General features: G+C 40.1%; 1 long non-coding RNA gene across 1 annotated transcript in view; it reads left to right on the top strand.

Annotated features, from left to right (window-relative positions):
* LOC121924929 overlaps positions 1-12,077 on the top strand; it is a 49,895-nt gene extending 37,818 nt beyond the window's left edge. The window contains exons 3-4 of the long non-coding RNA XR_006102767.1: positions 7,473-7,923; positions 11,800-12,077. This is a non-coding gene — a long non-coding RNA (uncharacterized LOC121924929). The remainder of the gene's footprint in view (positions 1-7,472; positions 7,924-11,799) is intronic.
* The last annotated feature ends 2,644 nt before the right edge of the window (positions 12,078-14,721 follow it).

The raw sequence follows: 14,721 nt of genomic DNA, 5'->3' as shown, positions 1-14,721 counted from the left end.
AGAAGTATAAGAAGGATGGATGCTGAAATACATAAATTTAAGAAGAGCCATGCTGCATTAGATCAATGGCTTATCTGTCAGCATTCTGTTCACATAGTAGTCATCCAGTTGCCTATGGGAAACACACAAAATGAGACATGAGTGTAACAGCACTATCCCAGCAATGAGTGTAACAGCACTATCCCATGCTTCCCAGCAACCAATACACAGAGGAATACTATCTCTGATACTGGAGATTATATGGTACGATATATAACTCCTGACCAGTAGTCACTGATAATCACATCCTCTAAATTTATCCAGTCCCTTTCAAAGCTGAGTTGGCAAGTGTCACTACTCCTTGTAGGCAGTAAATGCCAAAATTTAACTGTGTACTGTGTGAAAAAGTAATTTCTTTAATCTGTCCTGACTCTTCCACCATTTAACTTCTGTAGAACACAGAAGATTCTAAAACATTTGTGGAAGCTTTAGATGGAGAAAGAGAAAAACTTTTCTGTAGCCACTTTCTCCACAAATGTGGTCACATAACAGAGATATAATAGAAGTTATAGTTTTACCTTCGGTCCCCTTTTCTAATTATGCCCAGCATAGTTTTAGCCTGTTTCATCAGAGCCATTGTTTCAATATTATCATGGAAAAGTCTATGGAAGATTCCATACTTGGTCAGTTATTGGAAGTTCAGATGTCATCAGGTTATATGTAAAACTACATTTTGGTGTGTAGGGTGGGGTTGCCCCAATACACATTACTTTACATTGCTTACAGTGAATTTCATTTGCCGTTGTAATGCTTGTTCTATCAGTTTGGAGATATTCTTTAAGAACTCTTTGCAATCTGATTTTATTTATGTTTTAACTACCCTAAATAATTGGGTGAGAGCAAACGTGGTGTAGTAGTTTGAGGGCTGGACTCCAGAAGACCATGGAAACCCATTGGCTAACTTGAATGAGTAACTTTCTCTCAGAGGAAAGCAAAGGCAAACTCAACAAATATTGTCAAGAAAACCCCACAAAAGATTTGCCTGAGGGTCAGCATGAGTTGGAAATTATTTGAAGACACACAACAAAATAATTTGGTGTGGTCAGCACATTTGACCACCTCACTGCTCAGTCATAACTGCAGGTCCTTTATGAATAACTCTAAAGCAAATACAGGATGCTAATCAACAATTCAGAAGAAAGTATTTCTTGGTGTGCATGCCACTAGAAGAGATTGGACTGCTAAGATAAACTAAGGGGCAAAACACATGGCCCCAAAGGAGTGGCTTGCCACCACCGCTTTGAGTACCAGATCGGGGCCATGGCAACCACATGCTGCAGCCCCAATCCAGCACTATGCTAGTTCTAAAAGAAATGACAAAATGCTGCTTCTTTTAGAGCCGACAAAAAGGCGTTGTTGCTGCCATGGAGGCACTTTTCAGCACCCCTTTCAGCATACATCTTATAAAAGCCATGCCAAAGGACCCCCTTGATGCTACTCGCTGTGCAGTTGGGCAGGTGGCATGATGCCGTCATGGGGGTGGCATCAGGACGTAAGCATCCAAATGCCATGCCCCCACACCAGCATTCAAGCCAGTCTGTACAGCCCCTAAGATACCTATCAGAGAAACTCAAAGTCAACTCCTGGATACCTTATGTAATATGAGATCATTACCATGTCATAAATGATGTGTCATAAGGCCAGAAACCTGCAGTATTGTGACTCTTTCTAAGGACTTAATCACACAGGAAAAATTGGAGGTTTAAACAGCTAAAATCGTATAAAAATCAAGCAACCAGGTTAACATTTTCACACACATCACCATTAAAGAACCATTATCCCGGGAATAAACAGACAACCAACAGCAACAAATCATTCACGGGATTTTCCTGTGAATGATTTGTTGCTGTCTTTTGCCTGTTTATTCCCAGGATAATGGCACTTTAATTACGACATTGTGTGAAAATGTTAGTCGTAATTATGCAATTTTCACATGATTTTCACATTTTAAACCCCTGATTTTCTCTGTGCGATAAAGTCCTATGTTATGTCAGGGCTTTGTTCAACTTTTAACATACTGACCTGAACTGTGCTCTCTCTTTCTTTCTCTGTCTTTCCTAGTTTTCTAGTCCCACCATCATCAAAGCACCATTCTGTCTCAGTTGAAATCTTCGTACATCTCACTTTGTTTATACTTGTTTCAAATCACTTTTTGACTTCCAAAGCTGTGGAAGAGAGGGAGAAGGAGATGAGACACTACTAGAATTATCACATAACCCAAGAACACTAAGCATTGATAAAACACTTCCTCCAAAGAGGAAAGAACACTAGAAAGAGTGTTGAATAAATGCATCATCTCCTGTTGGTACCACGTCCCCTTTCAGTGTGGCTGCATGGCTTCTATGAGACATAGAGTGACTGAGAAAAGAGGTATACTGAAATAGTATGACTAGCTTTGAACACTGGGGCATTTCACATCCTGAAATCCTTATTCCATGTTACAAGCCAAGCATCTGAGTTCTTTATTACACACATACAACCCCCACCATCCAAACAGCCTACCATCATGTTTTTTTAAGGAGTATATAAGCCTTTAGATAAGTACTGTTTCCCAAACTTATCACACAGTCACCATTACAGTAATTTGAGGAGATGACAGATAACGTTATTCCTAATCCAGTCAGCTTTCTGCCAGTAAAGCCATATTTGATATATTAGATTAGCTATAAAAGCAGCAGCTGCTCATTTTGATTAGTGGCAAGAGAAGCTGAAGAGCCTTTGGCACAGACAGAAGAAGGTGTCTAAATAAATCCCCCTTGGCAGAGAATTTAGGAGAGGGTGCACATCTGTCCATACTTTGTGCAAATTTGTCCATGCTGTTTTATGGGAAAGTTCCAGGGCAATAAGGTGAGGTTTAAGTATCTGAACATAGATTGCAAGATTAATGGAGGGGCCTTTATAATAAGTAGCACTCAGTGGGGACTTTATGCTTCCCAAGTAAACAGGCTGGCGAGGTTCTGGTTACTGATTAATCATCTCCATATCCTCCCACCACATCTATTCTTTAGTTCTTACTTTAATTACTATGGTTATATATTGCCTCAGCATGTGTACCAGCTTATCACATGCCTTGAATTTGTAACTACGGGTTACGTTGCCCTTATCCAAAATACTTGGGACACAGTAGTGTTTTGGATTTCAGAGTTTTTTGGATTCTGGACTATTTGCATATATATATAATGAGAAATCTTGGATATGGGCCCAAGTTTAAACATGAAATTTATTTATGCTTCATATATACCTTATGCACATCGCCTTTCCTAACTCTAGTACGTACCTAGTACGTACTTTTTGCACATCTGGAATGCTCTGTAGCTACACCACGAGGACCTTTGCACAAAGTCAACAACATGGCTGTTGGACAATGGCCTGATGTACAGCATGCCCCAATGCACAATAATCCCAATGCACAATGTGTCTTGATGTAGAACATGCCCCACTATGGAACAGCACATCTTGTGTGACTCCAAGATCTGCCTCATTGCAATTCACAGCTTGTAATGTCAGTACTGTAGCTCCACAGTTGTGAAGTTACACATCATAGCCTCTTATGAAGGATCTCAGCCAATACATCTAGTAATTGTATGAAATTATTTAAAATGAAATAAATTTGTAAAGTGGCACTATACTAAGATGTTGGTTGGGAATAGCTGGTCATGTTCATACTAATGCAGTGCCTCCACTCATCCAGTACATATTAAGAATTATTATGTGCACTATTGGAGCCCATTTTTGGTCATATATTTGGGGGGTTCACCCCCCCCCCCTCATAACAAAGACAATGCAGTTTATGGTGCTCCCAGAAGGATGGAATCCAATGAATTGTTCTTATTAAGTTTTCCAAAAATATGAGAATGTCAGCCAGACTCCTCACTGTTTGCTTGGGAGTCTGATGTGATGAGGTTTTTCTTTTTCCTTTTCATCTGACAAATATTGGATGTCATGCTGTTCTATATAGCCTTACATTAAACAAACACTGGGCTATATCAAGAAACATGAGGCTGCTGGCTTCTGGGTTTTCTAACAATACAATATATGTAATCTGCAAATGGCCACCATACAGATTGCATTACCTTAAAGAAAAGAGACTGAATTGACAAGACTGTTCAGTTAGATTGAGGTTTCCTGGAAGAAAGCACAGTTGAAGGAAAGCATAATCTTCCTAATCTTACACCTATTAATGTTGTTGGTATCAGGTTTGTCTCAATAGACTCCATAAAACTAACTAGAATGCAATTTTTCACTAATTTTCTCCTTGAAGGAAGCAACACACAATTTTAAGAAGTTTCTTCTTGCTGTTAGAAGAAGAAAATTGCTAAAATCTTCAATGTGTGGCTTGTTTTGCACAAAATTTACATTCTGGGGGCAGAAAACAGCATTTCCTCAGTAGAAAATGCTGTTTTTCTGTGCAGAACTACCATGTGTGAATTTTGCATAGAATAAGTCCCAAACTGCAAATAAAAATATCATCAGTCCAGGTTGGTTTTTTCCTCTTCAGGATTTCTGGACACTTAAGTAACATTTTTTTAACCATATTTCAATTTTTTAAAAAAATTCTCAACCCTATTTAGAGAGGGTAAAATAGCATGCCTTCTCTATCATCTCTGAGAATGGGTTAAAACCTGATTGTTGCTAGTGTGGCTGCTCTGTGTAAAGAAATCAGACAAAGCCAGCCATCTTGTATGGACAATTTAATTGACACCTGGCCAATTCAATTGACCCTGGAACCATACAAGTCTCTTTCTTTTATAGGCAGAAAACAAACAGGTAGAAAAACTACAGCATGTCAGTATGGTTAACTAATCATCTTGTGTATTTCTAATAGTTAACTTGTTTTCTTCATCAGATGGGAAGAGCCAGATTAACTTTGCAATTCATGTCTAACTAGTAGGAAATTCTCCCATTTAATCCGAAAGACAAGCATTCCTCGTGTTTGCATGAATGCAAAGCATTGTCTCTTCAGCACGTATGGGAAAATTTTTCCTACTGTTCTGATCCCATGATCTTCTCTAAAAGGGTACTGTCAGTGTCACCTTCTCACAAAAAATATATTGCACAGATACAGTGTCTCAGTATACAATATAGGCTCCATGGAAATGCAAAGTAATAAGATATATGGATATATCTAATAAGTTCCTGTAAATGTTCTGGCAAGATTGAAACCACTGTTGTCAAGAGAAGTGGGGAAAGAAGGCTGGAGCAGGGATCACTTTTACTAGCATTCCTGATTCAGAGAGAAAGATCTGACATCACTACTTATTCCATGTGACCAATAGTTGGTTAGTATATACCACACTCTATTACAGTTCCTTGTAACTTTTAGTGATGGTGGGGTGGTTACTAGGCATACGAATGAAATAGTCAAAGATTTACATCTCTAGATGTAAGGAGATGGGGAGCATGACTGTTAGTTCTCTTGGATCTTTCAGACTGCATTCACACTGCAGAAATAATCCAGTTTGACACCACTTTATCTCAAGCTCAAGGCTATAATATTCTGGGATCTGTAGTGGCACCAAAACTCCTCTCTGACAGAAGAGTCTAAGAGTTTCACCAAACTATAATTCCCAGGATTCCATTGTATTGAGCCATGGCAATTAAAGTGGTGTCAGACTGGACTGCAGTGTGGATGCAGTCTCAGTGTCTTTTTACTCAGCATTGTTAGAAGTTATAAGCACTATGGTTCCTACCTGTGCAACTGCTTCCAAAAGATTGTGATAGTGGATTGCCATTTTTTTCTACTGAAATAATGTCTTGGCTTCTTCAGCATTCATGTTTGTTCCCTGTGCATGAAACCATTTAGGGGGTTAGCTGGAGATGTGGGCTGAAGTGTCATCAATGCACAGGTGACATCTTCTGTCTCAAAGTTTTGTCTAATCCAGGTGATGTATTCAATCAGTGTCTGAACAGTGTAATAGTCAGAATAAAGGCCAACAAAATGTAAATCAATCCAGATGACACAGAGGTACAGTTGCCTTAATCAATTAATAAAAGCGTAGCTGACAATTTCATGCATCTATATTTGAATTAATCCAAAATAAATACACTTAGGTTGATCACTGAGACTAGTTGATGACCTTGCAGTGTCTGTGCTCCATTAGCTACAGTTGCTTCAGATCTATTTCTAGGCCCAGTTCAGAGTGTTGCTGTGGACCATTAAAGCCCTTAAGGACTTATGGCCAGAGCACTGCATCTGTATATTCCCTCCTATTTGATCAGGTTTGTGATTCAGAATGATTCAATCTATTATGTTCATTACCTACATGCGTTGCACACCTAATGAACCCAATCCATTTCCTCTTGGAATGAAACATTACATTGACTCTTGTATAATCAATGACCCTTTAACTCCTCAGTGCATATCAAAACCAAATTGGACCCTTAGCAGAAAAAACTAAAAACTGATGCTGAAGTACAAAGAGGAGGAAAACCAGAATCTAATCTATGGGTGGGGAAACGTCATCCTATGAATATTTGATAATATGGGACAGTAGCCAATGAAACTGATTAACAGCTTTTAGACACAGTACAGTGAGCACAGCTGGTAGCTGGATATTAAAGTTTTTGCCTCCTATAAATAAGCACTTAGTAAGAGATCTTTTTTAAAAAGTCTAGAAAAGGGTAAGTTTGCCAACAGATAATACTCTGGAGTTTTATTTGTTTGTTTTTAATTACACTGGGTATTCCCAAAGGAACTTAAGACAATTAACCTGTTCTTTCCTGTCTACGCTATAAATTTAAAAGGTACGAATGGCTATTTTCCTCATTTAAAATTAATAGAAAACATCTGCTGTGCCAAGATATATAGTACATGTGCAACAAGTTTCAGCTTCATGAACATTTTTCTAACAGAGCTTTAGCATCTCAAAAATATCAATTTATTGGGGGACTGCTAACACAACTGTTAAATGCAATGGCTTGAGCCATACTTCTATAATTTCTGATACATTCTTATTGATGGAGATAGTAGAGAGATTAATTATAGACCAATCAGTTTACAGATGTGTGTATGCATGCGTGCGTGCGTTTGCACATGTGTAAATTTTACTGTTTTCTTTGGGAAATACAATCTTCCAGATTCTATCTCCCCCCCCCCCCCCCCCCACTATTATTTCATGTAAGGCTAAGAAATACTGTGTGAAATGAACACGCACACACAGACATCACTGCCTATGGTATTTTCCTGACAAAGGATAACAAAAAAGCAATATATTTTGTCTTAAAGCAAGAAAGAACAAGTGACAAATTCCTTATTTCTTTCAAAGATGCCCTAAGAACATGCTGGGATTAAATTGGGTGTGAATTTATTAGAATGTAAAGATGGTCTCTGGACTGTGAGCTGTGATTTAATTTTATATTCATGAAAAAAAAATAAGTGTGAATGAAAGAAATATGTTGAAATTATCCAGAAAGGTTGTTTTGTTTTGCTTTAGGACAAGATATGTGCCTGCAGGGTGTGAGCTGGATTGGACAATCTTGGCAAGCAGCTGCAGAACTAGCCTGGATCATGAAATGTGACTATCAGGCTTCTTTTGTCCAAGCAAACCCAGAAAATTGCCTCTAACTTGCATTGAGCAGCAGCAGTAGTGTCAGGTGATACTGGTGGAGGATCTCTCAGAGACATCAGTGGTGGCACCATATCTAACACTTGTTAGTACTGCACAGAAGGAGGCATGGTAAACCCCTTCTGAATGTCTTTCACCATGAAAATCCTATGATGAGACAATCCAAAATGAAAAAAGAGAAAGTGCCAGAAGTTGAGACTCCTAGGTCATACACCACTCAGCAAGCTACTGGAGTACAGCAGCCAACAACTATGAGTAGCACTGTGGCTACATGGGATGAGCAAACTAAAGTGAACAGGAATGCAACATTTTGAATCAGGTAAATATACAGCGTTTTGCTCAGGAAATGAAAAGCTAAAAAGAACTGGGATGCCATTATTAGCATTAATAATAAGAAGAGATGTAGAAATAGCAGTCAAGGGATGTAATGCAAAGGCTGACTGAATCATATCAATAAGACTTCATGGAAAAACCTATGAGTATAACCACAATCCATAGTACCTTTATTGGGCCAACAACAATTACATTTTGTCAGCTTTTGAAGTCACACGGGCTTCTTCATCAGGTAAACAGGAGGGGGGGATGAAGATGTTAGTCATAAGTCTCCATGTTTCTGGTCTTAGTTCAGATGGTAGGAAGGCCTATCTGATGGCTGCCACCTCCCCCTTTGACCATGTAGTCACTGGTAGATTTTCAAAGTGAAGGAAATTTAATGTCCATTTGCAATTCAAAGAAGATATTTCCTTGGAATCCAGCATGTCTCCTTCCTTTGTGATGTCACAGTCTCCTATGTAGGTAGAGAACACTGAATTTCTCAATAAGTCTTCATGTTTTGCCTCAGGAAAACTTGAGGATGGGTAAAGGTAAAGCATGCCAATCAGTCCCAATATTAGAAAAAATTGCTTTACCTTTGTTGGAGGCAAAAGCCTCAGATGGCAAGGTTGCAGTGCACTGGCTCTCTGTTTAAGATTCCCCTGTGATGACTAAAATGTGGTATCTTGAAATCCAAAAAACATCTAGAGGTAGCTGTGTTGGCCATATAGCAAACCCAATAACATTCAAACAATGGCCCTTTACAAATGGGCCGTTTTGTACGTACTCTGTACGTACTAAGGTTGCCTGGGGGCATCTCTTTCAGATGCCCCCATCCCTAGTACATACAGAGTACGTACAAAATGGCGGCGCCTTGTCCACATGGGCACCACCATTACGACATCACGGCCGTGCCACCTCCAAATGGAGCAGCGCAGACATGACGTCCTGGCACCGTGGAAGGGTGCCTGTGGCGCCCTTTCCACAGCACCAGAAGGAGCTCCATTTTGGAGCTCCTTCCTGGGTTTGTGTCACTGGCACAGCCTTTACACGGCTGCGCCAGCGACACAAAGGAGAAAGGGGCCGAGTGACCCCTTTCTCCTTTTCCCCGCCGCTGTTGCCGCTTCCCCGTGGTCTGAAAAAGCGGCGGATGGAGGCCTCAGGGCTGCCGCTGTGGCAGCTGAGGCCCCGATCCGTCGGGGAAAGGGACGGGTACAGGCCACCCCAAAGGGGCGGTCTGTAAACTGCCAATGATACCTTTATTGGAACAACCAAAATACACATTTACATGTTGCAAGCTTTCAAAGTAACACTGGCTTCTTCATCAGGCAAACAGGAGATTTTAGCCATGGGCCTGCATTTTCTGTTTTGTATTTTCTGTATTGGATTTGCATGGCCAATTTTCATTAGGCCTATGACTAATATCTTCAATTTTTTTCTCCTGTTTGCCTGATGAAGAAGCCACTGTGACTATTCGTTGGCCCAAAAAAGTTATTATTGTCTGGATGTTATTGGATTTGCTATATGGCCAACACAGCTATCTCTAGATATAATCCATAGATTTGTGCTCCAACTAGATAGGAAGAAGAAGAAGAAATTTAAATATTATACATTGGAGTCTAGGAGAAAACTGGTAACACACTAAAACAAGACTCTTTCTTAATCACAGGAGATAGGTTTGTGAAAGTAGGAAATCTGAGATTGTAAGAAAAATTGACCTAGGATCAAGAAATGACGTAGAAAAATTACTGATTGAATTTTGCAAGGACAACAGTTTGTTGGACTCAAACACATTCTTCAAGCACCCAAAAGGTGACTTTATACATGAACGTCACCTGATGATCAATACAGAGATCAAATAGTTTACATAATTGAAAGCCTAATATGGAGGAGCTCCATTCACTCTGCAAAAACAAGATGAGGAACAGATTGTGTCACAGACCATGAACTGCTAATATCAAAAATTAGATTAAAGTTAAGAAGAACACTAAAACAACAATTGTTCCAAAATACAACCTGAAGAACATCCTTGTAGAATTTAAAGATATTTTAAGAAATAGGTTAACACTATTAAGTCTAACTGACTGAAAGCCAGAAGAACTCTGGATGTACCAGGGACATTATCAGGTACAGGTAGCACCAGAACAAGACATGATTCACCCTCCCTCAAACCAGTAGGCCCCACTATGATCAGTTGGAAAGGAAGACACTTCCTAGTAAGAGCTGCAATTGATTAATGACCCAGAAAATAAAATAAGGCTGTAGCCCTAACTTGAAATTTAACTCTATTAATATTAATAGGAGATACTTCTAAGGAAGCATTTTTTGGATGAGAGTGCTAATGTGAAAGATATCATTTTCTCTCTCTCAGAAATCTAGCATATAAGAGATCTCCCTCTCTCCCTTCCTTCCTCCATCCACTCACCAAAGTACTTTGCCTTTTCTGTGCACCCCATATGCTTGTAGGAGGGCTATGTTGTTCACAATATTCTCGGAGATGAAATCCAAAATAGCAATGTTTCAAAGGTCTGGTGGACCTGCCTGGATTTAGGAAGCTAGAATATGCCAACATTTTGGAAAAGTGGGGAAATTGCAATGCCAACCATATTTTGTACTTCCCAGTGCTCTTCATCTTCAAGCCCTTGCAGCTCCCTGCCAAAGAATCAAGTGAAAAATGGCCCCCAAATGACAAAAATACCTCAATGGTCAGCAGTAGATCAAACCTCCTGCTCAGCCCTTCTTCTCAAGCCTCAGATCAGCACAAGGAACTGGGAAGTCACAACTAGAAGTGACTCCCAGTTTCAAATTCTGAGCGAGCTATGGGTAAAAATTGAATGGTGTGGCCTGCTGGGAGGACTGAAAAATATCTCCTTCTGCTTTGACCACCTAGTAAAAAGGTAAAGGTTTCCCTTTGACATGAATGTCTAGTCATAAGCGACTGTAGGGGGCAGTGTTCATCTCCGTTACTAAGCCGATTGGCCAGCATGACTGCACCAAACACTGTTACCTGCCCACTGAAGTGGTCCCTATTTATCTACTTGCATTTGCATGCTTTCAAACTGCTAGGCTGGCAGAAGCTGGGACTAGTGACAGGAGCTCACCTCTTCACTTGGGCCTCGAACTGCAAACCTTCCAACCTTATGTCAGAATTAGCGTCTTAACCAGTAAGCCACTGTGTCTCCTTAGACCACCTAGACCTGTATCCTTTGTAGACAGCAAGACTGATGCATGAACTGTCAAGAAAAATGTCTACTCATTTTCTACTTCATCAGGCCATTAGGAAACAACATTTATCCTCGTTTTGGGAAAACTGTGAAGAAGTCAAGTCATCTAGGCTGATAAAGAGATAACTGAATTCTAGTGAAAATGTTCACAATGTTAATTCAGGAGGAGAAAGATAGTGGAGGGATGTGCTTTCAGGGTTTAAAGGCAACCATTTTTCTTTGTACTCCTTTTCTGGCTTTAAATACATGCTCAAGCCCTTCTATGGTCATTGCACTGTTATATCCAAATACCTCTCTCAAAGTTTAGTCAGTGCTAGCCAAACATCAGTATAGAAAAACTATTTTAAGTCTCTACTCAAAGAGCTCTACAATTGCTTGCCCTCAGGAGGGATAGCAGAGACTTGCATCTGAACAACATTCTTCACAGAACGTCAGGCTTCTCAAGGGATTACAGTCGAGTCAGCTGATTATGGCTACCTGGTGCTTTAAATTTCTGATGCTCCCTTTGCTTTTACATTCACAGCACCTGAATTTCCTAGCAGCTTACTGACATAATTTTACACATTATTTGCATGAGAGCTCTCCTGGGAGACTCACAATGAAGAATGAACCTCTTTATGTTTCTTATAAACCCTCATTTTTGCCTCATTCTGTTTCAGGTTTTTTTTTCCCTTTAAAAACAACAACAAGAAGTACACCAATCTATACACTGTATTCAAGAATGAGAACAACACATTCAACAAGAATTGAATCTGAAAAGAAATAATAACTAGATGTTTCTAAAGTTTTCATTAAAATAGAGTTTCTCATTACCAGCATAACTGGAGCATCAATGTCCACTAATAGCATTTTGCCAGGAGTTGCTAATGTCTGCACTGTTTTTTTAAAGCCTTTATCTAATGCATATTCTGATTCTGCCCACTGATGGCTGCTTCCACTGAGCACACTCTTAATCTACTGGATTCTATAACTAAGATTATATGTTCTCAAAACCAGTTTTAAAGTCTAGACTGCAAATAAATGGTTGAAGCTATGCATATACAATGGGACCTCAGTATCCATTCCAAACCCTTCGTTCCAGATAACACAATCCATGGGACTTCAAATCCCATTGTCCCCAATGGCAGCACATGCATGCAGGTGCACCGTCATTAGGGCCAACGGGACCTCAAGGGAGCCTCTGTTGTCCCCAAAGTTGGTGCATGCATGTGGCCATGCCACCATTAGAGACAATGAGACTTCAGGTCAGGTCCCCTTCTCCCTACTGGCAGCACAGCCACATGCACACACCGCCACTGGGGACAACAATGGCTGTCCATAATGGTGGCACAGCCATGTGCACACACTGCCATTGGGAACAACGGAGGTTTTTCCCACTGTCCCTAATGGCAGTGTGACCATGAATTAAAGTATCCACAGCTTGAAATTTTTTTAAAAAATATATAAATTCCAAAAAGCATACATTGATTTTGCTATTTTATATAGGCGACACCATTTTACTATGTCATGGTGTTTAATGGGATGAGCATCCACAGATTTTGGTATCCACGTTGGGGGGGGGGGTTCTGGTACCAATCCTCAATGGATACCATGGGCCCACTGTATATGAAGGAGGGAGGGAGCACATGAGAAGGGAAGGGTAACAGATGGGAGGAGGAAAGGGGGAGAGAAAAAATTAAACAAGGGGGGAGGGATTACACAGAGAGGCAAACAGCTACTAGGCGGCAGCAATAATGTTGGGTAGCACTGATGTTGAGAGAACAACAGTGACATAATGGCTAGCACTTCTTTAGTACTGTGCACAGGGAGGTAAAGGTGACCCTCCTTGTGTAACCCCCTCACCTAGAAAACCCTATGATGAGATATTCCAAGTGAGACACAGGCAAGAAAGGGAACAAACACAGAGACAGAAAAACAGAGGAAATCATACTTGTTAAAGGAGCCAAAGACGTAAAACCCCCAAAGATGATGAGGCAAGGAGGAGTTCCGCTCAAAAACCCAAAACCTGTCCAGAGCAGCATAACACATATAATAGGAATATGGACTATGGGAAGCATGAGATAATAACCATAGCCACAGATAATTACATTGCTAGATTTTTTATTATTCAAAAAGTCCGTAAACAGTTTCCAATTTTTCAAAAAGATTTTGATTGGCTTATCTTTTTGAACCCATGTTAAATTGGCCATTTGGGGTCGCATAGTAATCTTAACAACCAATTTTCCCACCAGCACTGCTTCAATCCATTTCAAAGTTTGCACAAACAATATTCTTGGTGCTATTGTCATATAATGAAAAAGTGACCCATGTTTACCATCCATTTTTTTAAATCTATAACGCAAATCAAAAACATTTCTGGTAACATTACGAAATCTATTTTTGGGGGGAGGGGGGAGGTGATTAACATATTAATCATAAACCAACAACCAGGTCTGCCTCATCATGTTCTGTTTTACAGGCTCAGTGGGGTGTGTTGTAATTTCCAGGGTGCACGCCTCCACCAGACAGTTTCCCAGCCTGGGGGGTTATCCAAAAGACATTTTGTGGAATCTTTCTGCATCTTTATACACTCAAAAATAATAATAAATACTGTAAAGATAGGAGCAGCACATAAATTGTTCCCCTAACAATCAGCCATCTTAGCCAGAGCACATTTCTGTTGACATTTTCAAACAAGCAATAATCCATTTACACTCTGGAGGCGGGACAGAGAATGAGTAATGAACATGATTGTATGAGCCAGCCTTTACAGAATAACTCAATATGACACAAAAAGCATGATCAGGATATCCTGTGGTTAAAAAACCCAAATCAATAATGTCCACAAGTAGAAAGTAAAATGAAATCAAGGCGACTCCAATGCCTATAGGTGAGCTGATTCATTACCCTTGAAGCTGCTATTTACCTGATGGAAGGAAGGGGAGAGGCCATCAAGCTATCACTATGGTGTCTGTATGTTTTTCTATGTGGCAAGGATTAACTTTCCCATAGAAAACCTTATTGAATTGGTATGTATGTGTTTTGTATGTATGTACTGTAGCTGTATGCAGAGACCTTTGGTCTAAACTTAACTTGATTGCCTTACCATAGAAAACCTACCTTTTAAAAGCAGCACAGGGGAGTATTTAATGTATGGGGTGGGGGGAGCAATATTCTATGAACATTTTAGGCTTATCTTGTAGTTGTGGTTGGAAGCCACTAGCTGTCATTGCATTTTGTCCACCCTATTCTGAGCTGAATATTTTCAGCTCAGCCTAAGCGAAAAGCTACAGGGAGATTTAAAATGGGGAAACAGAATAAAGGGGGGGGGGGGCTAAAATATTTCTCTTCCAGCACTGCAGTCACACTCTGATTCCACCTGCCTCTCCTGCACCTGTCTGGTTGCCATCACATTTTAGGAAATATGGGCAGTCCTTTTATAGATCCCCCGTGCCATATTTAATTTGGCGCTTTGTCAGGTATTCATTCGATGGACTTGCCCAACTGCAAGACAATATGAAAGAAAGAACATGCTTCAAAGGTTGGCAGGAGGCTCCTTCCTTATAACACATGGCTTGGATGATCAAAGAAGATTCCCCAAC

This window comes from Sceloporus undulatus, chromosome 3 (genome assembly GCF_019175285.1).
Source record: "Sceloporus undulatus isolate JIND9_A2432 ecotype Alabama chromosome 3, SceUnd_v1.1, whole genome shotgun sequence".
NCBI lineage: Eukaryota > Metazoa > Chordata > Lepidosauria > Squamata > Phrynosomatidae > Sceloporus > Sceloporus undulatus.
The sequence above is the reverse complement of the archived record's forward strand: the minus strand, read 5'-3'. Positions and strand labels throughout refer to the sequence as shown.